We start from the raw sequence: 23,571 nt of genomic DNA on the forward strand, positions 1-23,571 counted from the left end.
TTATTTGGTAAATGCAATTTAAGTGATAAACTAGTGTATTCACGTTTATGTGTGTATTAATCCCACCCACCTGTTAATTGCCTTTGTTTATTTATCACCCTATCATTTCATCATTGTTTCGGACAGGAAACTCATGTTCGCTGTTTTCCAACAACTGCATCTTCAGATCCGATAATCTATTATTGATATGCGTACTTCAATGAATGCGAAACATGCAACAAAGACGATGGGTTCAACTGAATTCCTATGTCAAACCGCTGGCAGATTTACATATGCGATACACATGAGAGCGGTTGGCCAGCGATTGCTGATCTATTTGAGTGGCCATAGGAGCCAAGGAGTCCTGAGCCAAGGTTATTCCTTAAACTGATTGGATTCCCATGTTTTCCACTCCCCTTACTTAACTTCGAGAACTCGGAGCATTCGAATCGATTTATGTTAAAGAGTGCCTCTGGACCGGGCTCAAATCCCGTGACTTACTGCAGAGAGCCACGCACTTGAGCAGGTAAGAGCGAAAAAGGCTAAGAACATTGGCAATTGTGATATCTACTGGCAGGAACGACGTGTCGACAGGCAGACAACAGAGCGATAAGATATGCCCCATCTATTTGGCCAAATTCAACTTGACTCTGGCCTTCAGGTGGTGCCTGGCTGCCAAGCTGCTAACTTGGCAAAAATTTACGCTAATCTCTTGGCAACACGCCACAAAGTTTCAGGGTCCCAGCCTTCCAGTCTTCCAGTCTCCCAGTCCCCGCCAATTCATTAGCATTAGCTCAGTTGGCTCAGTTAGCTTGGTCGGTAGAATAGGTAAAAAGGGGTATTATACTCGTAGTATCCACAAGGTACTCACATGCATACATGTGTTGTGACGCAGCGGACAATGCAAATGTAAATGTGAGGCATTTGAACAAGCGCATAATTGCCAGAGAATTTACGATAATGTTTTAAATTAAAAAGGATGTTGGACCGGGCATCCCAAGCCCATCCACATCCACAACTGTATCCCTGTCCCCATGCCCATTCCCATCCTCAGTTCCCCCGATTCACTTGGCATGACGTTGCCTGCGCTCCTTTGGCCAGTTGAACGCTGTGGCCCGAGTTGAGTTGGCATTAAAACATCTTGACGCAATTTTTGCGATAAGTCGACAGCAACGAGCCACAGCGAACCCAGGGCAGAAATAATGGCTGGATTATGTACGAATCATGTCGCTGCTGTGGTCGTTGCCTTTCCTTGGCCATGTCTACAGCAAAAGATCATGTTGGGAGCGAGCATGGAGCAAGGATAAATCAAGGCACCTTGCCACAACCTCTGCCTCATCCACTTCCCTCCCATCCACTGCCTCATCCACATTCACGGCCACTGAACGGCTAAAAGGTGTTAAAACTATTTTTGTAAATTTAATGTGCGATAAAAGAAATGAAAATTCAACAGGTTGCGCAAAAACGTGACGAATTCCGCTCCCCACACTCCACCGAGCTCTTAACTTGATTTTTAGCCGCTTGTGGGAAAATTCTGAGTTTTGGCCAGCCGGAAGTGCGCGATGCGATTTCTTCTGGGGCACTTAAAGTGCAGTTTAGGCCGGGCCAACAAGCCAAAGCCACAGACAAAGCCAAGCAAAAGCAATTTGCTACATGCTGGCCGACAAGCACCTGGCCACCCAAGGATCGGCCATTAACATTGTGTCGGCCTAATGAGCCGGCCGCCATAAATGGCCAAAAACATTGTGATCCAAAGAAGCTTGTAAAATTAGAAAGCAATTTCAATTGCAGTCGCCAAGTATTTGGCCAGATGCACGTTGCCGCTGGCCAGGATGGGAATGTTAATGCTCATGTTGCAGCTAATGTTGTGGGCCTGGCCGAAAAGCACTTATGCTAATCATGGCAATTAACAATCAAACTTGCCAACCGGTTCGCAGGAGATATCAGGGCCTTCGACTGGTATCCATCACGGCGTCGGCAGCAGGGGATCCAGACTTGCGGAGCTGTAGACCTGTAGATTCTGATGGCTTGTCGCCAAGATCGCTGTCCGCAGGCGAAACCGTTAGTGGCACTGCCAGCTAGTTTAACGATGATCCAGTTTGCAGTTGCACTTGCCCATCCTTCCTCATCCTGACGCCTCCTCTGCTGCGGGTTGCACACCCGATGTTAATTTAAATTAGAAAACAACGGCGCTTTATTATTATGGCTTAATCACATTGCATCACCATTAACAGCGGCAGCAGCCACAATCGCCCAACTTGCTGCTTGTTTGGTGGCTGCAACAGCGATTAACACTCTCATCTAGCAGGTAATGGCATAAAAGGTGTTTGGCAATCAATTAATTTAGCTGGCCGGAAGACTCGGGCACTTCGCCAGGCCCTCAGGCGAACTCTGAAAAGGTAACGCGAATTCCCCACTGAATTACCAAGGCCAAAACGACGATCTGATAATGACGACCAGTATCTAACCATGCTGAAGGGGTAACTGCATCTTAAAGTTCTCTGCCAGCTTGCAAGAATCGCGAGTGAATGAATGGCTTCCAAAACTATAGTAACTATTCACATAAACTAGTGATTGGTGTTTAGATTTTTTTATTTTTGGTCTGCCCGCGATTTGCTTCTGCCACCACTAAGATAATTAGAATAGTGAGTTGTGGGGATGGTGCTGGAATTTTTATTTGTTAACGTAAAAGTGTCATTAATTGTGAAGTCGGAATAAACTCGTTCCATTGGAACCAGACAATTCGATTTATTGTTATTGCTCTCTAACTTTCACACAAGTCTAATTTCTATTGCCAGCTTGTGGGTAGCAGCAAAAAGTTATTTTCATTTATTGTATTTATTTGCTTTTATTTGTGACGCGTTAAAGCCGTTTGATCTCCAAAGGAAAATAGTAAAAATAATACGCAAAGTGTACATAATTATGTTTATTTTAATCTTCCATGAAATTGGAATGAAATCGCTTTCAAAATTCGATGACAACTAGTTAGGCCTTAATTATAATATATACGGTATTTACATATTATTTCAACTTTGAAATGCTTGAAAGTATATATCTTATTAAGTTTAAGAAAGTAAATTGTCTTGATTTTCGGGTACCCTTTCTATTGGCAATTTAACATTAAAGTTTTAGACTTTTAAACCAAATTTACTCTGTAAGTACCTGTTATAAATGAAATGAAAATCATTACTAATTGAATCCATTTAACAATTGCCAGTATTCTCTCTTTTTGTTGTTGACTTCTTAAGCTGACAGCCAGGTGAATCGAGATCCATAGTGCCAAAGAGCTCAATAGCTGCCTTCTGAGGTGGGACTAAGCCGACGATGTATGTGCGGCTGGCAACAAGGACATAAGCGCCTTCCGCGCCGCATCTGGCAACCCTGGTCGTGCAACCTGCTCTCATTAAACCATATGCCCACGAGGCGATATCGCATTCTAACCGAGCAAAGCTGCAAAAAACTGGCACATCCAGTGGAGCGCAGAACGGGAAGATGCACGCAGCCGGGCGGAGGAGGCTGAAAAATGAAATAAAAACTCGTTGCGAGAGGAGCCAACCTGGCCGAAAGCCCATCCCATCGGCTCGGCTGGAATTACCAAGCCAAGCTGGCCAGTGCGGAAAGCAAGCTCGACGCGAGCAGAACTCGATCGCGAACTCTCGGACTGCAGAACCCCGATCGCAGAAACGGGTCGGGACCCAGAGATCCAGAGCTCCAGAGCTCCAGAGCTCCAGAGTTCCAGAGTTTCAGAGTTGGGACGAGTGCGGATTTCGCGATGTGGAAGCGATACGCTACCGCCTGGTGTAAAGAAGGCATTAAAGTCGCTGCCAAGCTGACAAAACGGCAATAAATTAAGCCAAAAAAGCGCCGCGGGTCGCGGGAAAACCAAACGCAAGAACAACAATACGTAGCGAAGAAATTTCGCAGTTTACACGGTTGCAGTTTTCGAAAGGTAACCGAGGTAGCAGCCCATAGCCCGCAGACCAGTCTTCTGCAGAGCGTCTTCTGCAGAGCGCGTTCTTCTGGCCAGGTCCAGGTCGTTGGCAGCCGCTGCTGCTGCGTGAGCGGAGAATCGGGCGGGGAAGAAAGAAACGAGCGGCGAAGAGCGTAGAACACAGAATCGGGTCTCAGGAATGGGAATGCGCCGGGGCCTAGGACTATTATTAGTTTTGCTTACTGGCGGTAATTAAAGCGTGAAAATCACTCTTTAACTTCCCATAAATTTGTGCTTTTAACGCAACATTCCAATCCGCGGCTGCAACTGTGTTGTGTCGGTGATATGTGCGTGTGCGCCACTCAGGTAATGCGTTTTCAATTATAGACTAGCCCCAAATCGCCTCAACTGGGATTAAGCCGATTGGCGGTGCACCGAGAACTGGTAAGTACCTCCATACGATGGCCAGCTTAATGGGCGGGGGCGGGGCAGGCAATTGCCGCACTGCGACTGTGACTGTCAATTGATTTTAATTTAAGCCCAGGCGATTTGCTTTAAATTGCCAATTATATTTAGTCGCTAGATATACGATAAGGCCGAGAGCCAAAATGAAACCGAACTAAGCCGGCAATTTAGTTTGACTTTTCCGCGCGCCTTTTTCTGTTTGGTTTCTTGTGTTTCTTGTGTTTTTGTGCATTGTAAATAAGCGAGTAATTGGCCGGCTACAGACAACAGTGATTTAATCTCGGCCTGAGTTGCAGACCAGTAATGCCAACACTTTGGAGCACCCCCCGTCCACCACCCAATCCATCGATTCCCACACAATACCATTCCATACCATGCCACACCATTCTATACCTTCTCCGATTTCCAAACCGCTTGCACTTGCTCATTAAAAGCGCGCCACACTGACCTCAAAGAGCTTAACTCTCGGCCCTCGGACCTCGTCCTTCCCCGATTCGTAGAGCCAGGACCCAGGACGCGAACAATACGGAAAAGAATTAAAATAAATTGCGAAAACAAACGAAAGCGGGACAACGGAGGGGCGCGGGAATGGGATCGTCGAAGAGTTAACAACTTAATTGGATTTGCATGTAATTTTACTGTCCAGATTGAAAAAATCGACAGTTGTTGGCAGTTTGTTTGCTGGCCCCACAATCTGAGATAAGCGCAGTAAGCGGGCCAAAACCGAATCGAAACGAAAATAAAAGGACGTCTGTCGGGGCGGCAGAAGTCGCGCGCAAAACGCACGAAAAGCGCTACTAAAACGCATGCAAAACGCTAATATTCATTTTGTTCAACGTTTAGTATGTTTACTCCATTTGCTAAATGCTTAACAATTGAACAGCAAACATCTTGATATCTCTTTGAAATTTTCGTTTTCAAGAAGTCAAAACTTTATTATGATTGCCTCGAAATTCCTTATTAATTGATAAATTAAGCAGCACTTACCTTAAACCAAAGTTGTTTTACAACCAAGTGGCTTAATCCGTTTGCAATTTTAATGGGCTGATTTTCGAGTGGGTGGCTATGGCTATGTTAACAGCCTCTTTCGCAGATCGAAAATCCAGTCACACAGGTTTATCTCAACCGCCAATAAATTGACTATGGCATAAATTGTGTCTTTGCCGCTTAGGCAAATCGACAGCGTTTGACCATAAGTGACACTAAAACCGAATTGTGCAACCACCTCCTCCAACTCGGCCACCTAAGCCACCATCGAGTCCTCTTATCCGATCCGCTTGGAGCTTACGTATTTAAAGAGCCGATAAGTGTTACCCTCACGTCCCTCCCTTGCTTAAAATTTCGATTTTCGGATCGCTGACAGGCCATAAAATTTGGCGCTACAGAAGCTGCCACCATTTGTCGCCAGCAAATGCGATTTAAAGTGGATATCTCGGGCGGATTCAGCTGTCGCTGACTGTGTGGTTAAGCAGGTAAATTCGGACCGAGGGGAGGGTCTTTAGTTACACAACTGATATTTGGCTGGAATAAAACATTGCTGGGTGCTTAATGCAGACAGAATCAGTTCCCTTGACTTACAAAGAGAGGATTGTTGAGGCCTTTAACGTGTGAGTGTATTTAAATAACTAGCAATTTAAAGCACTTAAAAAAGGCACCTTCTGTGATACTTAATATTCTGCAAGGTTTCTTTATAGTGGTCTTGATATAGTAGATGTTCCAAAGGTAAGGTAATAAAAACCTTGCCCTATAATGCTAATTTTTAAAGAGATACCTACACATCTTGTATTCAAAAATGAGTTGCGTACTTATCTCCGAAAAGTGAAAGGAATCATACACATTCGAGCTAGTCCTCGATCGACCCTCGTCTGATTTTTGTTTTGACAGTGAGCACAACTTTTATCATCTCGACTTGAAAATTAAACATGTCAGCGCTTTCAGTGGACCCTGATAAGGTTGGCTCTGCTGCGATCCTGCGCCTGAAAACTGGTGTTGCGAATCTGGCTACGAATCGAGTTTTGGAGACCCTGCCCCATTTATTGCGAGTTGGGGTCCAGGAATCGGGAATTACGCAACCGAAGCCTCGCCGCGCCTTTTATGGCATGACTGCTGATGTGGTCCATAAATTTGCCTGCCTCTCTGATTATTTCTATAAAAATAAATAAATACTCATAAGCAGTTCATAAGTCGCAGAGCTCTTTTGTTTTTGCAATTGGGTTTTGCTTTATGGGACGGGACTGCGGGGCTTGTTAGGCCGAAAGCCAAAACCTGAGAACTGAGAGCTGAGAGCCGTGTGTGCATGTGCCATAAATTAACGTCAATTGGCTGGCGGTGCGGCGGGTACAGATACAGATACAGCCCGGACCCGGGAGCAGATACAGATACATTTGCCGACGCAGTTCGCAGTTGGGCAAAGGAAAAGGAAAAGCTGAAACTGAAAAGCTGAAAAACTGAAGGAGCTGCAGCTCGGGCGGCGGCGCATGCGCTCATAAATCTTTTTTTTTTGGCTATGCAACCGCAACGGAGCGGTCAGCAGAGTTCATGTATTCATTTCTGACAAGCCCACTTTTAAGTAGAGGTGCTCGGGAGCCTGGGCTGAATCTGAGTCCGATTCCGAGTCCGAATTCGACCCCAAGCACTGTCAATTGGGTGCATTTAAATTGTGAAATTAAGGTGGAAATTGGCAACAGGAAACATAAAGAAAGAACCAGGGGCCAGAGGCCAATTTATCGGCATTGTTTCCACGTCTCTGCCTCATTTTGATTGAATTCAAATCGCGCTGGCCACAGACAAAAGAATGCTTCGCAACTCGGCAGCTCCGCACTTCCACAGCTCCAGCCCAGGAATGTCAAAGTCATTTTGGGCCTGGGAGAGTGGAGGGGCTCGGCCACCGTTTCGACCAGGCCCACGTCTGGGCCTCCATTCCTCCGTTCCGACCCTTACTCCTCTGCAGAACAAGTGGCCGCAGCTGTGTAAAATGTTCATCAAATGAACGCTTTAGTGGCCCCTCCCCACCGGCACACAATGCAACATTTAAACAAACAGGCGGGCACAAAACGATAAGAAAACAGAGGCAACTGTAGTCGACTATCAAGTACCTGTCACTAAGTGCTTTGCTTTCATGGGGCCGCTTCACATCGAATGTGTAAGAAATTTTTTTGGATGGATGTGGCTAACAGAGATTGAGGGTCACAACTAATTGTTAGTACTATTGTACAATGAAATTATTTATTATGTAGTTAAAGATAATTTTCAATTATAGATAATTGCAAGTGGACCTTTACCGCCTGTTACTCCACTAACGTCTCAGGGACTTTTTTACAATGTTATGGTGTTATGAATTTCAATTACCATCAGCAGATGTATTTAAGCTGTTATACCAATCAGCATTATGTCTATAATTTAAAAAGCTGTATGTTAGGTCGAACAATTTTGCTTAAGGTGAATTCATTTTGTTCATCAAGAAACCTCATAAACACAAGGGGTTACCTAATTTGCGTTTCATTGTTAACCCTTTTTTTTAGTAAATAGATATGCAATAATTCAGGCTTACATAGGTACTGTATGGGCTGTTACAAGGAACACGTCATGGTTAGTATACCCTTTCATTAAATGGCTATCGAGAATAAAAAGTTGAACAAAGTTGGCCGAGGAGAACCCAATTTAAGTTGCTGTTGTTCTGCGGCTAGCAGCCGGTTCTGGTTTTTGTTCATCTGCAATTTTTCACATGCCTCGTCAGATACGTCATTGTCATTGTCAAGTGCGCAAACAGCGGGCCTAATGAAAGTAACGATCGGCAATGACAACAACTCCACGGCTCCATGGGCATCTTGAAGTACACAGTCCGGGAATAAGATGTTTTTGGGGGCTAGCCTTTATGGGAGTGGTAATCCACGGGAAAAACAGTGTCCTCCGACTGGAAATACAATAGATAAATGAACTTTACATAGGTATACCTGAAAGTAACTTTTATACGTAATAAATACATCCGAAAAAACAATCGATATTGCAGATTCCTTGAAATTGACACAATAGACATACTGTATATAAATATTTTAAAAAAGTATTACTTATATGGAAATCATACTATAGATCCTAGGGATCCTAATCCTTCAATTATATGCCTACTAAATAATGATCGAGCTTTATTGATTATTAACTGCACTAAATGTTGAACCGTTTACCACTTCTCACTTCAAAACTAAATGAAAACTAAATTTTATTTCTGAGAATATACTTATGTAAATGTCTTAATGTCTTAAATGCATTATTCACCTTGTTGCATGAACCACAAATAGTTAGGCCACGAAATATCTCCATTAAATGATACAGAAATGCATGAATATTAAGGCAAACAGCTTAACATAATAGCTTAACAATCGTCGTGTTCTATGTTTTCAATATTATTTTATTTTCCTTATATACAAATCATTACAGTTTCGGCAAGTGCCATCCACATCGATCAGTAGTGCAGAGCTTAGGCCAAAGTTTCTATCAACTTAATCTCCATAATAACGATGCTTATTTTAATGACGAAAAATCTGTAAAATTTTTGATGCATGCTAATGCCTTTCAGTCGAACCTCCTGCGGGGCATGCGGCAATTTTCCGACATTTATGCAACACATGCCACCAAAGGGGATTATCGTCATGCACAGAGAGAAGCCAGAAATCTGTGTTCGGAAAACTTTTTGCTGTAGTGGAGCATTTTTGAATTTATATGCAAGTTCATAAACAAAGCGGTAAAAAGGATTTAAGTTTGGCAAGCAACAATGGGCCACAATGATGCCATAAACAATAAACAGCCAAGTTTTTGGGAGCCTGTAAATTGTTTGTGCCAAGCGGTAGTATCAAGGACTCCCAGTCCGATTCTCCTCGGCCACAAAAGCTGCACACAAAACTATGCCGCACACTCAACTGGAGTCGGGTTGAGCTTTCAGTTGGGTGGAAAGCGGAAAAGTTGGGAAGTGCCGGGGATTTGTTGCAGCCAAAAAGTTTCGGTGTCTGTGCGAAATTAATTGCTGGCCCAGAGCTGCCGCACCCTCCGCACTGAAACCCCCATACGAAGCCATTTTTAAGCCAAAACAAAGCTATCACTTACACGCCGGCAAGGATTAGTCCAAGGATCCAGCGAGACGGAGCATGCGAAATTCAATTAGGCGCCATGACGTGCCACATCCGTCGGATGGGAAGGGTCCAAACTTGCCCGGCAATAAAACACAATGCAGATAATTTGGCGCTTTTTCAATTCCTTCTTGGAAGCCACAGGCGCTGTAATTTGCCACATAAGTCACAGAGTCAACAAAAGTCGCTGGCGGAGAGGAAGGGGCAGTCTTAGCCAAGGTCCAAATCCAGCTCCAGACGGCCAAAACCAACAACTCAATTCTTCCTACTCCTCCCTACTGACCCGTCTTCCAACTGGCACAAGAGTAAGAACTGACCCTTTGGAGGGGGTGACATGGGGCTAAGGGCCGGGATCAGGGGCCAGGGGGCGTGGCAGCCACACCCCAAGTGCTCTTTTGAGACCCAGAACACGCAACGATCCACTTCACTTTCAGCTGCTGGCCGTACTCAACTAACAAGATTAAAGTTGAAATTGTAAATTGCTTCTTAGTCTAATTACGATATGTTGTTGGTACTGCGCCTGATCACCATGATCATCAAGAAGTAACCACACAGAGCGTGCGATGGAGAGGGGGGTGGATTTGGGACGATGGAAAGTCAGAGGCACAGCTGCGGTCAATAATGTAAAACTATATTTCTTACAAAATAAAAAGATTGTAATACTAGACTAGTTTAAGGAACTCCAAGGTATATCTAAGCATTTTACATCCAATATAAAACTAAAACCATGAGCATTTATTTTCTTTAGCTTGTTCAGAAATCGAAGTGGCTAAATATAAAGAAAATAGGTTGTTTGGATTCTTAATTAAAAAATGTAAAAATCATACGCCCATAAGGATTTCGATTATATTATTAAACTAGACCATTAATGTACTCACTGCTGTATGCATCTGATTGCCCTCTTCAATTTACACGGCTCTATTCACGTGACCACTGCTGTTAAAGCTCCGTTCCTCACCTGAATCTTCAGCTTAATCGACCATCTTGTTGTTGCCGCTTGTTGGGCTTGTTGTTGCTGCTGTTGTTACCCGTTCATTTTCGTACTTTAATTACAACAACTAAACGGAGTACAAGTCTCCGTGGAGGCAATTACCCGGCGGAGCAACAAGCTCGATGCTCTGGCAGCTGGCTTTATTAAAAAATTCTAATCATTTCTTCAGATTTACATGGAGATAAATGTTCTGGAATTTTAGACGGGATTGTTTGACGGAATGAGCTGCGCTTAGGGATTGCGGGGTCTTGGGATAAAAGTAGCAAGTTAATGATGGACTATGATGAATAGTATGTTATAGTATGTTAGGATTTCTTGTCGCTAATCGTTAAAAGCAATGTTAATTTCTAAAGAAACATTGCTAAAATGTCAAAAACAAGGCAAATAAGGGAATGTCTTAACTGTTTTTGGGTAAGTGATTTATCCGAATGCTGTTCAAGCTTAAACAGTTTTTATTAATGATATGGTACAACCAAAGATACTAGAATTCTAGAAATATTCTAGTGTCTTTGGTACAACTATGTATATTGGCGTAGAATGGCTCATAACTCTTTGCATGAAATCAGAGGTGAACCGGGATGCCATTCTTGAAAAACACAAAGAAGCGATTGTCCCCTCCAGATAGCTGACCATTTTGTCAAGGCATTCGAAGAGGTTCCAGCTTCTCCCGGCCGAATCACCCACTGGGGCTGTGCATCCGCATCTGCATCTGCATCCATGACTTGTGTGCCGCCACATTTCTCGAATGTCGAGAGGGGCTTTCTGCACTTTCCTCGGTCGAGTTATGAGCCCCTGCCACCGATCCGGACCCTAATCGAGCCCATACAACGGTAATTGCACTCGCAGATAAATATCACAGTTAGAAGCCCACACGACGGACTCCGTAGTCCGGAGTCTCCAGTCTGCAGTCCAAAGTTGCGTCTGTGGCAACTTTGAAGCTGTTTGCTCAGTTGGCAGGGGCGAGCACTCACAAAAAGTGGTCAGTGGCAGCAAAATGGGAATGGTAAGACGAGTCCAAGATAGACTGGTCGCCAAGAGTTTCTGCTGCTCTACCCCTGCCTCAACGGCTTACACTGGGAGAAAAGGAAATGTATGCAAAATGTCATTATATTGACCTAAAAGAGCCACATTTCAAATTTGATTCAAATTGTACGTATGTTCGTATGGTTTCCTTTTCGATATCTGAGGATTTTCTACCTTAAAACATTCTTGCAAGTCAATTAAGTTTTTCGCAGTGTACCACTGCTGGCGAAAGCCGGAGACAAGGAAGAAGTCGAGGCAAAGCAAAGATGCTTTATTAATTTTAACCGTTTGCTGCGTGCCAGGCAGCCTTCGAGGGGTCTGCCAATCAGGGGGGTGGTGGGCGGAAGGCCAGGCTTGCCAGGCAGGGTTGCTAGGGGACCGGGGGACGTTGTCGTGAGACAAGTTTATTTGGCTCAGTGCCGTGTTGACGTTTAATAAATTTACGAATTGTGGCCGTGCGCGGCATGTGGCCAAGACATTGGCATTGGCCATGGCAATGGGTTGGCGATTGGACGATGGGAATGCCGCATTGGCAGTTGAACAAAGTACGTGCTCCCAGTGCAGCAAGAACTGCAACAACAGTCGGGGACAGCAGCTCTTGCGGCTTAGAGTGGCTTCATCAATCTTGGCCAGAATGCCGGGCCACTGCCAGTTGCTTGCGCTCTTAATGCGCCACATCAATCCTGGTATTAGGAGCAGCAGCCATGTCCAAAAGGGAAAACAAAAGCGAAACAATTTCCCTGCCCGGGCGGAACTTTTAATTTCTTTCGAATAGAGACACACACACTCGGTCGAATTCTCGGGGGGAGTGAGAGCGGATTCAGATAGATACGGGAACAGAAGCACTTCTGCTGTAATTAAAAACTCGAGTTCACTGAAAAAGGCGACGTCGCTGGGACTTGAGAGCCCTTCGAGGGCTTCCAATGGCCCGATGCTACGGAGCTGCAACAATCAAAAGATAAACTGCCGCCGTGGCAGTGCGACTTGCAACTGGCAACCTGGAGTCGCCACTGCTCCCTGCATTCATTGAAGTCCATTTAGACTGCAATTAAAAAACTCACAACTTATACGCGGGCTGCAGATAAAGGCACGGCAAAGGCATCAAGTTCACTTAGCTTTGGCATAAATGTGAGGCTTCCAGCTAAGGAATGCCTGCCCCAACTCTCCAACTCCAACCCAAGTCCAGCTATCTATGTATCTCCAAGTACCTGTATCTGAGTCGGTCTGTATCCGTATCCGTGTGCCTGTATCTGCATTGGGTGTACCTGGGTCTGGGCAACTGGGCAACCTGTTCCTGAACTTCAGATACGTCTGTCAAAGAAAAAAGTGAATTAAGTGAATAAGAAAAACATGTTTGTGAAAATTGTGCGAATGCTTTAAATAATTAAGTAGGTGGACAGACAGTCAGACAGACCAAGAAGGTTGGTCTGCGAACAGGTCGGGAAATCAGATTCGAGACTCCGGCAATGTCATGAGCTTGGCTTTGACATAGCTCCAGGGGTTAAGCATAGGTAATTCCTGCTAATGAGCTGAGCACTGGAGAGTTCACCGAATACCTCAGGAGAATCCCGCATATGTAAGTAATGCTAATGAGCAGGGTCGGAGATTCGTTAGGATTGCTCCCAATATGGAGCAGACTGCGAAGATGGAATATTTTGCAGACATAGATAATATGTTAAGGAAATAATGGAATATATTCTTGTCGCTGGGATATTTTATACGTCTCTCGAAGTATTCTCTTCGCATAGCGCATCGCGAATTCGACGCAGTCTTCCCACACATTTGGCATAACACATGCAGTTCAATCGATCACTGACTGACGATCAGTATCTGCTCCATCTGCTGCTTCGGCATCTGTCCCGCAAAATACTCAACACGTCTGCAGTTCTCATCGGACTCAGAATCGGATTCGGATTCGGATTCGGAATGGGAATGGGAATCGGGGAAGACAAATGGTAGAAGCTTCTGCTGCTGACAAGCAACTTAAAGGCACCACATCCTGTGCCAGTCGTTCTGGATCTCGTCTCCAGTCCGCTCCACTCAAATTCCAATAAACCGAGAAATATAGAAAAGGAGAAACATTTTTATTTAACAGCTTTGGAGAGAAGAAAGTTCTGGCTTCATAAGGTCGTTTGTCGCACATGTTTACTTGCACTTGCAGTGCCCATAAATTAGATTGAAAACGGAATCACAACCGAAGTCCCACCGAAATCGACAACAAATCAATTTTTGTGCCATTGCAGCAGAAAACGCTCACAGCCACAACTTTCCACCCCCGCGCCCTTCGAATATTCGTCGTAGTTTTCAATTTTCCCATCATTGGCGGCAAAAACAGGCAAAAGGCGAACTCAATCCGGGGCATCTCCCCCCCCCCCCCCCCAAACAGCTGGACACAATCTGTGCGGCAATTGGTGGGGGAAAAAGGAGCTGCTTAGATGGCCAGTAAAAATGCCATTTCCGCTTGTCGACGTAAAACTTTTTGCCAAAAGTATTCCGCTCGTAAAATTGCGACTGACACATGCGAACAAAGTGTTGACTACTGTGGGGCATTTGGCACGGGGGGGTTTGCTGAGTGGGGGGTTTGGATCGGACTTCGGCAATCGTTATTGCTGTTTAATAGTGGACGCTTTTATGACGAGTCCCGTGTTGAACGATGGGGCAATGGGCCTGAACGCTTTTCACACACTCATTAATTTACTTGGTCAGCGGGGGAGAAGCGAGGAAGTTCGAGGAATAAAAGCGAGGACATAAAAGTTGGCCGTTCAAATAAAAGCCGCCAATCTGCAGAGGCAATTTCAATTTCAAATTCTGCCAGCCCAATGGAAAGCCACCCTCTCTAGTCACCCCATAAAGGAATTAGGAAAGCCAAAAGAAAAAAAAAACATTCAAATCCTGTGGGGTAAAAATGCACCTTCAGCAAGGACACAAGGGTAGCTGAAAGCTTCACCTTTGCCGCTAAGTATGCTCGCACCGGATTCATGGCCCAATCCCTCCGCATCCCAGCCACCCACCATTCATCCTCACGTAATTGGGCAACGGCGCGTAACGCATGCACATTTATAAGAATTGCAAATAACTTTAAGCAAAGTTGTCAAGCTGCTTATCCCACTACCCGACTGTCCTACCCTCTTGCCGGGACCGCCTTCACCCGAGGACCGCGAAACAATGTCCTGGCCACAAGATGGCCCCCTCGCCAGGTTTTCCGTGTGCGGTTTCCGGCAGGAAGAAGCCAGAAGAGAAATGGGGCAAGAAGGGCGCAAGGACGACACTTGCCGGGGTCACCAGCCATCGTAAATGGCCAAGTCTCTGGGGTGGCATAAATGTTGGCCTTCAGGCACTGTAACCACCCCCCCCCCCTCACTTTCGGACTGACCCTCGCCGTATGATGCCTTAAGTGGCTGCATTATAGCCTGGTCTTAACTAACACTAAAACTGATTGATTTTAATTCCCATGCATTTACATACATTGTGATCATTTTGCCAATTGATGGCCACTTAGGATGGAGTGGATGATTGACTAGGATTACTTGAAACATATGATATATTTATGAGAAAGTGTGCATTTGTATTTGATTTGACTATTTCTTGGTTTGGCGTGACCTGATAATTTGAAAAATGTTAGTATGAAATATAATAGTTTAATAGAATCATAAAATTTGTTGTAAATTATTGTGGAAAGAAAACTGGAAGATCTTTTAAAGAAAATTATTTAAAAACCAAACTTAAAATAATTACTTTTATAAGCTAGTAAGGGTATTATATTTATTAATGTGTTTCAAAATCAGTCTGCATTAGAATTTTGATAAGCATACATGCATTTGTGAATCAAATATTTCGTTTTACCAATAAGTGCTTTAGTTTATAAAACGAACGTATAAGAATACTGACTGCATCGGGTAAGTCGCCAATTTTATTTTCGAATATAATATCCAGTTGATTGGGTGTTTTGTTTGCTCACTTGGCAATTAAAAGTGATTTCTGCAGTTCATTCGGACGCTGCTCGTGAATCCGAATTAAAATGATTATCAATTCAATCCTGATTGCCGCGAATAACACAAAAAGTGCGGCTGCAAGACCAATCAAAACAAGTGCGGGCAATCAAAACGGACGGCGAAGAGCGGCCTTACCGGCGATGTTGCATGCAACGCGGCGAAGAGCGAAATTCGTGGGGCGCCTGCGCGTATGCAACGCGGTTCGAAGCGGAACCAAAACAAAGCGCAACACACACACGCACCCCCACGCCGCCGGAGTTCGACGGCAGACACGGAGTCGCCAGGACGATGGAGTGTCCTGCCCAGACAGCCCGTCTCCAGGCGGAGTTCAGTTGCGGTTTGCTATCGCGGCACTACACAACGTGCGGCGGAGTATCCTCGACAGCCAATCCTTCCCGAACCTTCCTTTCGCGACTCACGACTCTCAACTCTTCGCGTGCCGCCTCGACTTGCACTTTCTGGTGATTGAGGAGGGTTCCGAGAACAACAAGAGTGTGTTTAATGAATTCCAATCCACAAACGCGTGTGCATAATTGAATAACGAAGGTGAAAATTGAAAATTGAAATGCCAGCAAATTGAATTGCCCGGCCGACTCTTTGTCCTCCAGTTTGTCGCCCGTGACATCTCGAATTGAATTTCGGTCCGCTCCGGCGCGCAAATTGCTTAACGAGCCAGTGAAAGTCTAACAAGAAGTCCCGCAAAAAGTACGTGCAGCGGCGGAATTTCTAATTGGATTAGAAGTGAACCACCCCAACCCGGGTCCGAGAAAAGTCGACGATTCCCGGTAAGCGTAATGAACTTTCCATCTACCGCGACAATTGTATGTGTCTCAACTGGCCATCAAGTGGCCAAGTGGAGTTGGCCAAGAAATGGCCAAAAGCCAAAGCTGATGGGCGTGTAATTGATTCGGAGGCACATGATGGTGTGGGTGGTACCCCGACATTAGTGAAGGTCAGGGTAATGAGTCAGGAGGGTGATATGTGATATGAATGCCTAATTTGAATGCTCCCTGCCTCACGTCGAAACCAGAGAGTTACCAGCCTGGCGATTTGGCCTAATGACTAAGAGGCGATGAATGGGGAATTAATGTGCGGAACAATTAAATTGCAAAAAGGAGCCCTTTTCAACAAAGGAATCTTTGTCCAGGGTTTTGCTCCTAACACTCATCGATGCAAACGTGAATAAGGGTGGTATCAACTTCCTGGAAATTCGAAATTTTGATTGTTTACTGGTTGGACAATCCGAAGATGTCATTTGAGCTTGTAATCTATTAAAAATAATTGTTAGTTGAGACAACGGAAGTTAACTTTGACTCGTTTATTGTACTATAATATAAATTATTAAATTTTAAACAAAAGCTATTTAATGAAATTTATTTCGGTAAAAATCTTACTTACTTTTTGATTCAGTGGCTTACGTTTTGTTATTATTATTACCTTACTTTGTTGTAAAAAACGGTTTGAATAAGTCGTTTTTGCACAGTGAAGTAATTTGTAGTATGACTACTTAGATCTTGTTAAAATGTCATGTTTTATCCCATTATCTTTTTTTTTTTTTTAATCAAATCAAGTTCCTACAGAATGTACGCTGCCCTCAAAGTCGAGGTTGTTTTTTTGCCATAACCATATGGCAACTATCAAAATTTATACTTGGCTAGATATTTTGCTGGTCGCCGAAATGTACTAAACCAAATATTATTAACTATAATATTTTTTCCTTAATTTATACAAACTATGCCAAGGTTATAATTCAACCCTGCTTAAACCTACCTTAAAGCTGAGTCAGATGTTTCTGCTTGAGCTGTTGAGTTAAATAAAAATGGATGCGGGACTCTTGTCAGGATTTCATTTAGATCGAAAAACAGGAAAACATAGACTTATTTCTTCTGAAAAATCGTACTGTGCCGGTTTAGACACAACTACCTCAATGGTTCTGATCGGAATATGACTTTATATGGTGGTCTTCTTATTTAAATGGAAGTCTTCTACATGGATTGCCGAACATATTATTGAGCTGTGCTTAATTCTTCAAAATCGTTTGTTCGTTTTATGTTCTAATCAAGTCAAAAAATGTTTTGTGTCCCATTTTTGTCCCATCCTAATAATATATCTTTATAGATAAAAGCCAATGTATTTGGGCAGTGATATCTGTGTTTTCTGGGTATTTATAGTTCATAGAATTAAAGACGTAGAAAACTAACCACTTCATTCAGTTAAGCCAACAAAGAAATTAAATTCGCTCCCTAATTACCTTCTTTATTGGACCTTTTAATCACCTGGCCTATCTGTGCCCGAGTTCCCTCTAGACTAGGATTACCCCGCACAATTCCCGAGACAATTGCCTCAGGCAACCCAGCTATAAACCACAATGGTGTCATTACCACTTGCAAACTACAACTACTATGACTGAAAAGCCAATTTATTTTAATTTTTCCACTCTGCTTGGCAACTACTCACAGGATCGAGGGCGGCGCCACGCCCACCGTCGGGCGATAAGCCGGGGAATTATTCAAACGTGGGTCGCTGGAATAGAATTGCGAGGAAGTGACACCTTATAATGAATACTAATTCGCTCATTAGGACGCTGATGACATTGTCGGGAAGGCATTACTTCCACTTAGCGACAAGGGGGAGGGGTGGACTTTTCACCTGCTTAAAGCCAAAGTTTCACCTACGGCACATATGAATTATTAAAGCTAATTAAGTGAATGTGACACTGTCGGCATCCGAAAACACACCCACTACCCCACTCACATATGAGAGTTTATGAGTGGCGGGAATTCTTTGCCGGTGGAAGGTGGTTGGAGATAATTAAGAATTTAATTATTTACACCTCCACCCCCACTCACACACACACACTCACACATTGCAATGCTTATTTGCTCGAAGTACTTATGCAAACTAAAGGCTTTTTGCCTGATTTGATGGCAAGAAACCTGGGAGGAGCGATGGGGTCCATTCAATATTCATAATTCCTAATGAAAGCTTAGTAATTCCGGGGGTTGGGATGGATTGGATACGGATGCGAGGAAAGGAATCCTGTAGCTGGGTTGCAGTTTTCAACTGCTTTGCACTTTTCATTGTGTCAGCTCGACGACAAAGCCAAGTGTTTGCCTCCGGGCCCTGATTTTATTTGTTTGCTGTTGGCCCGAGTCAACGGCTCCTAATTGAGGGTGTTGGCTGGTGTTTGTCCAACCAGCCAGTCCAGTTCCCCTCGGATCAGTTCATACGCATGGCCATTTAATTATGTACACAATCCGATTCCATTTACCCCTCTCATCCGAGTGTCGTGTGCTGAAATCTCTCTGAAATAGATCGCTGCCATTGCAGATTTTTAATGCACTTTTTAAAGCCTCATCATCGCAATGCACACAATGCAGCCGCCTTTCACTTTCGTTTTTGGTGCTGGCAAATTACCTCTGTCCGTCAACACGATGTTTGACAAATGAGCAAACAATATGGCATGACACGTTCATTTAATTGCCGAACATGGCTTGTGTTAGGCAAAAAACATTCGCCCCAAAAGTTGGCAGTCCCAATTTAGGTTAAGTTAATTAGCTATACATACAATATTATCAATTAAACTAAATTGTATAGCTTGTATAGTACACATACAGCCTTTCATAATGGGGATCAAAATATTATAATTGTTGTTTGTCAAAGCCCTTCATGGAATTATAGTAAATTGTTAAACGATTTATTATAAATTCAAAATGATTGCTTCGAAGTTTGCAAGCTTATTTCTTCAGTCTTATTAAATGCACTTGCCAAAACTAAAATTCTACTTTCGTTTACTATGAACTTCGACCGCTTGCATTTCACTTTTATTTAACAGGCAGAAGGAAGCGTTCCCGGTCTAATAAATCAGGATTACTATTTAAGTCAATCTGGACAAGTCCGTATGTCCGTCCGCTTATCTATTAACCAACTGCGGTATCTTCTGCTGTTTATTTGAGATCTATATTGTTCATCCAGATTCTAAGGACAATTTTTAACAAGTTGCAAAAAGAGTTCCTTTTTTTTCGATTTCATAATACGAGCTGGAAATCTGCTCCGTCTGCTGCTGACAGAAGTAATGGAATCGCGAGATGTTTGTCAAATTAAAAACACAAACTGGTGCCTTATTTCCCTTTGAGGGGCGTGAAAAGTCAACAGAGTGGGTGGGTGAGGAAAACGCACGTCGCATCAACTGGGGACGCATCGACTGGGAACGGAAAGCGACAGCGACAGCAACAGCAACAGCATCACGTGGCAACAACAAAGCCATAAATAACAAAGCCAAGTGTTGGGGGGGGCACTTGGGGAGGGACTTGTGGTGCGGGGTGGCGAAAGGAAGCCACTGCCAACAAGGACGACAGGTGCAGACGGGGTGGTGCTGGTGGGGTGTTTCTGGGTGATTGTGCCGTTGGAAGCGCAGCAACAGTCGCAGGGCGTTCAAAAAACAAACCAGCACTGGCCGAAAAAAATGTTACATCACTTTATAAAGTTTAAACAAAACCTTAACTTAAAGGGGATTCATTTCAATTGAGGAAAATTCAGTTAGGTTTAGCTAAAGTATTAAGCCTAGTAGCAGTCTAGTGATATTTAAGATAATCTTTTAAATAATCTCTGATGTTATATATACTTTGCAGTTATTAAAATATATTTATGGGTTTGTACGATTTCATTTAATTTTAAATTGAGTGAATATTTTGATAAAATTTTCTTCTGTTTAGTCAAATATAGGGGAGTGACAGAACAGGATTGGAAGGAGTAAGGGAACAGAGCTTATGCAAGAAAATATTTACAATCAAGTCGATTAACAAAAGGAAACCTTGTGACGCGCACTTTGAGTTTTTCCTTGTTGTTTCCGAGCCCCGCTTTCTTCGTTTTTTTCCACTCTCCCCCAGAGGTTCGGGTGGTTTTCCTCCGACCGGCTTGGTTTTTGTGTTTTTGCGTTTTTAATTAAAAATCAGTAGACTCACGTAGTCGCTGGCTCTGCGGAGCCTCTTCAGTCGCCGACTGTCATCAGCGCCATTTGGCAAATCAACGTAATCATTGCTCCTCCCAGCTACCCGTTGTTTTCGCCACCCCTGAGCAACAATATTTTTCATAAATACGACGGAGGCAGCACTTGAGATCTTTTGCCACATTTCCCCGCCAGCGACAACAATTCATAAGCGACGTCATCATTAGGGAAACATTTGCCGCCTACACACTCCTGCCACACGAGTGTGTGAATTGTGGCGACTCCCGCTGATTCCTGCCTGCCTTTCCAGCCCAACTCCCCATCAAACATCCTGGCCCAGTGCTTATTGTCTTAAGAGGAAGTCAGACGAGGGGCAGGAGGAGCAGGAGGAGGCACAGCCGCCGAGATTGGCAAGCGGATTGGGGCTACGCACCTCGCTTTTCATTGAAAAGACTCCCTGTTGGTGGTTTTTATGCCATGGCGGAAGCAACCAGAGAATCGCAAGAGGATGCACACTGTGGTTCCACCTTGAATAGTACAAAAATGCTAACAAAATTAACGGTAACTTTAAGTTATTTGATTGAATGTAGTGTTAGTGTAAAGTTATTCTGTTCAATGCGCAATTCGTAGATGCGAAATTTTAATTAATTTTAAGTCATAAAAACCATAGGAATATTGATGAAAGCTTACTAAACCATTCGAAGATTGTCTTATTAGAACAGTTCATATTTAAATGAATTTACTAAATATTTAGTTATTCTTACAACAATATATATTGAATTTTGAAGAAAACTCCAACCTCAAGAACATAATTGTGAAATATGAAATATATGCTAGAAACGAAGTATATTCTATGCCAGCGTAAATATCACAAGCACATATCTATATAAATAAATACATAGTAGACTTTTGTTTGGAATATACATATAATTTTTAACATTGTGGGGCTTAAGTACCACCTTGGTTCACCGATTTGCCCCACTGTGCCTTCACTGTTCAGCGAGCAATTGCAGCTTTACTTTTTGCGCGTTCTATGCCCATCTATGCCCATCCGCCCCTTTTGAAGTGCTTTCGCCCTGCCTTTCTCTTTGCCACTGCCTTTGCCCACTCGCTTGTGTGTTTTATATATATTTTGCAATTTTTCACTTTACGACTTTCACATTGTTTATGCAAATAGGCGAAAATGCTATTTGAATTTAGTAGAAGAGAATTATGATAACGCGATTGTCAACGGCAACCCTGATTTTATTTTATTTCCTTATATTTTTGTTACCATTTTCCCGTTGTCTTTGCCGCTGAGATACAGTTATGATTATGACAGGCACCATGTTGTTTGGGGCAAGTGAAAAAAATATTAATAAAACACTACACAGCCACCCCTCCACAGCTACACACCCCCCACCCCACGCGACACGTGCGACAAGCCGCACAACAGTCGGTGTTATTGCCCCGTTGCTGCCTTTTTTACAAAGTGTAAATTGTTTTAATACTTTTTAGTGCCACGCAGCGCCATCTTGTGTCGCGTAGTGGCGGCAGCTGCGCCAAACAGCCACGCCCCTCCTCCGACCATCGCCCACCGCCCACCGCCCGGGGCAACTTTTGACTTACACGTGTACGTTGCACGTTCAAATCTCAACTTTTACGACCTCTGCAGGATATTATCGTCGTTGTTTTACTAGCGTCACTTTCGGGCTTGTTGTTTTTTGCGCTCCTGCTGCAATGACGTTGACTTTAACCTGTTGGCCATGGCCAAAGTGGGAAAAGGGCTACACTTGGAAAAATTATCCCCACTTTTCACTTCTTTACAGTATTCAGTCAGGAGTATTCATATTGTCATTTAAATCAAGCAGAACATCCTTCTTTAAGATGTGGTCGGGAAATGTAGTGAATCTAATTCAGAAGTTAGTTTTATAGTTGAATGGAGCTTAAAGGCATTGTCTATCGACCATACAACCAATGATTGATTACTAACGATAATGATAATACAATCACCTTGAGCATCTAATGTTCTCAGTGCACCAATTTTCACCTGCTGCTGGCATCTGACAACTGCTTTCGCTGACATTTCTCCAGTTGGAGACCGTGTGTCTCGGTTTTAATCAAAATTGTTTCATGAATTGTTCAGTTGTTCCAACTGTCAAATAAAGTTTTGACGCCCCTCTTTTCGGAAAACTCCGGGCAATTAAAATACTTTTGGCAGTCACTTGCTTATTTCGTTTGCCTTCAGCCGCTTCATGTTGGCTGTTCTCTTCTGGCCTGGTCCTCAATTAGTTGGGCCATTTCGCCCATCACTCTTTGAGTGTCGAAAGAGAGTGCAAATATTTAACGTTAAATGGGGAAATTAATTTATTTACTTTCGTCTTTCATTGCAGTTGGTGAAACAATTTGTTAAAACGCAAACTTCGCAATGGCAATTCGTTTGGGAGAGTTTTGAAGGTAAGTTAAAAATTCAATTGAATCCTTTAGCTTGTAGTAAAGGTCACTAATTTTAAATTATTTCTGGTTGTTAGTAGCCAGAGAAGAAAGTATAATTGCAAAGTGTGAGAAGTTAGCGGCTCTAATTAATTCATCGAGAGAGACACTTTATATAGCGACTCAAAATAATTCAACGAAAGACACATTTTATATTGTGCAAATAATTTTCATAGCATTTTTATATCCGAGATAGTTAGTGGAATGCCTCGGAAGTGAAACTGGTCTTTGATCTATTAAGTCGATTATCAAAATCACCACATAACTTTAAACTAAAAACCATTTTGAAGAATACTTATCCCAAATATCAACAGGACATAATTGCACTGGCTAGTAAATTCTAGCTCAGCCTCAATTGCAATGAATCAGTAGCTGCGTGTTAATTGAATAATATGTGAAATCGGTGTCGACTCCATTACCGTCCGTGTGCTGCCACAAGAAGAGAGTCCCGTGCAGCATAGGGAAGCCACAAACCCTAATTTCCAATGATTGGTTTGTTCCCTCGTCCACGTTCCATCCGCCCGTCTTCATTTCCATTCCGGGGCAAACGGATGGATTTCATGAGAGGGGCCTTACCCGATTACCACATTTTCACCAAGCCCGCAGTCTAATGACCACCTATGAGTGCGCTGCTAATGTGGTAACACAAC

General features: G+C 43.5%; 1 protein-coding gene across 3 annotated transcripts in view; it reads left to right on the forward strand.

Moving 5' to 3' along the window:
• The first annotated feature begins 3,589 nt into the window (after window positions 1-3,589).
• Window positions 3,590-23,571, forward strand: part of esn (espinas) — a 41,553-nt gene continuing 21,571 nt past the window's right edge. For 2 of the 3 annotated variants that reach the window (NM_165507.2, NM_001273832.1), the window contains exons 1-2: window positions 15,832-16,286; window positions 22,822-22,885. The gene's annotated coding sequence lies outside the window, so the exon portion shown is untranslated. Of the gene's footprint in view, window positions 4,355-15,831; window positions 16,287-22,821; window positions 22,886-23,571 lie in introns of those variants that run through there. The other variant, NM_080251.4, reaches the window with a different exon arrangement.

Source organism: Drosophila melanogaster, chromosome 2R, assembly GCF_000001215.4.
Source record: "Drosophila melanogaster chromosome 2R".
NCBI classification, from domain to species: domain Eukaryota; kingdom Metazoa; phylum Arthropoda; class Insecta; order Diptera; family Drosophilidae; genus Drosophila; species Drosophila melanogaster.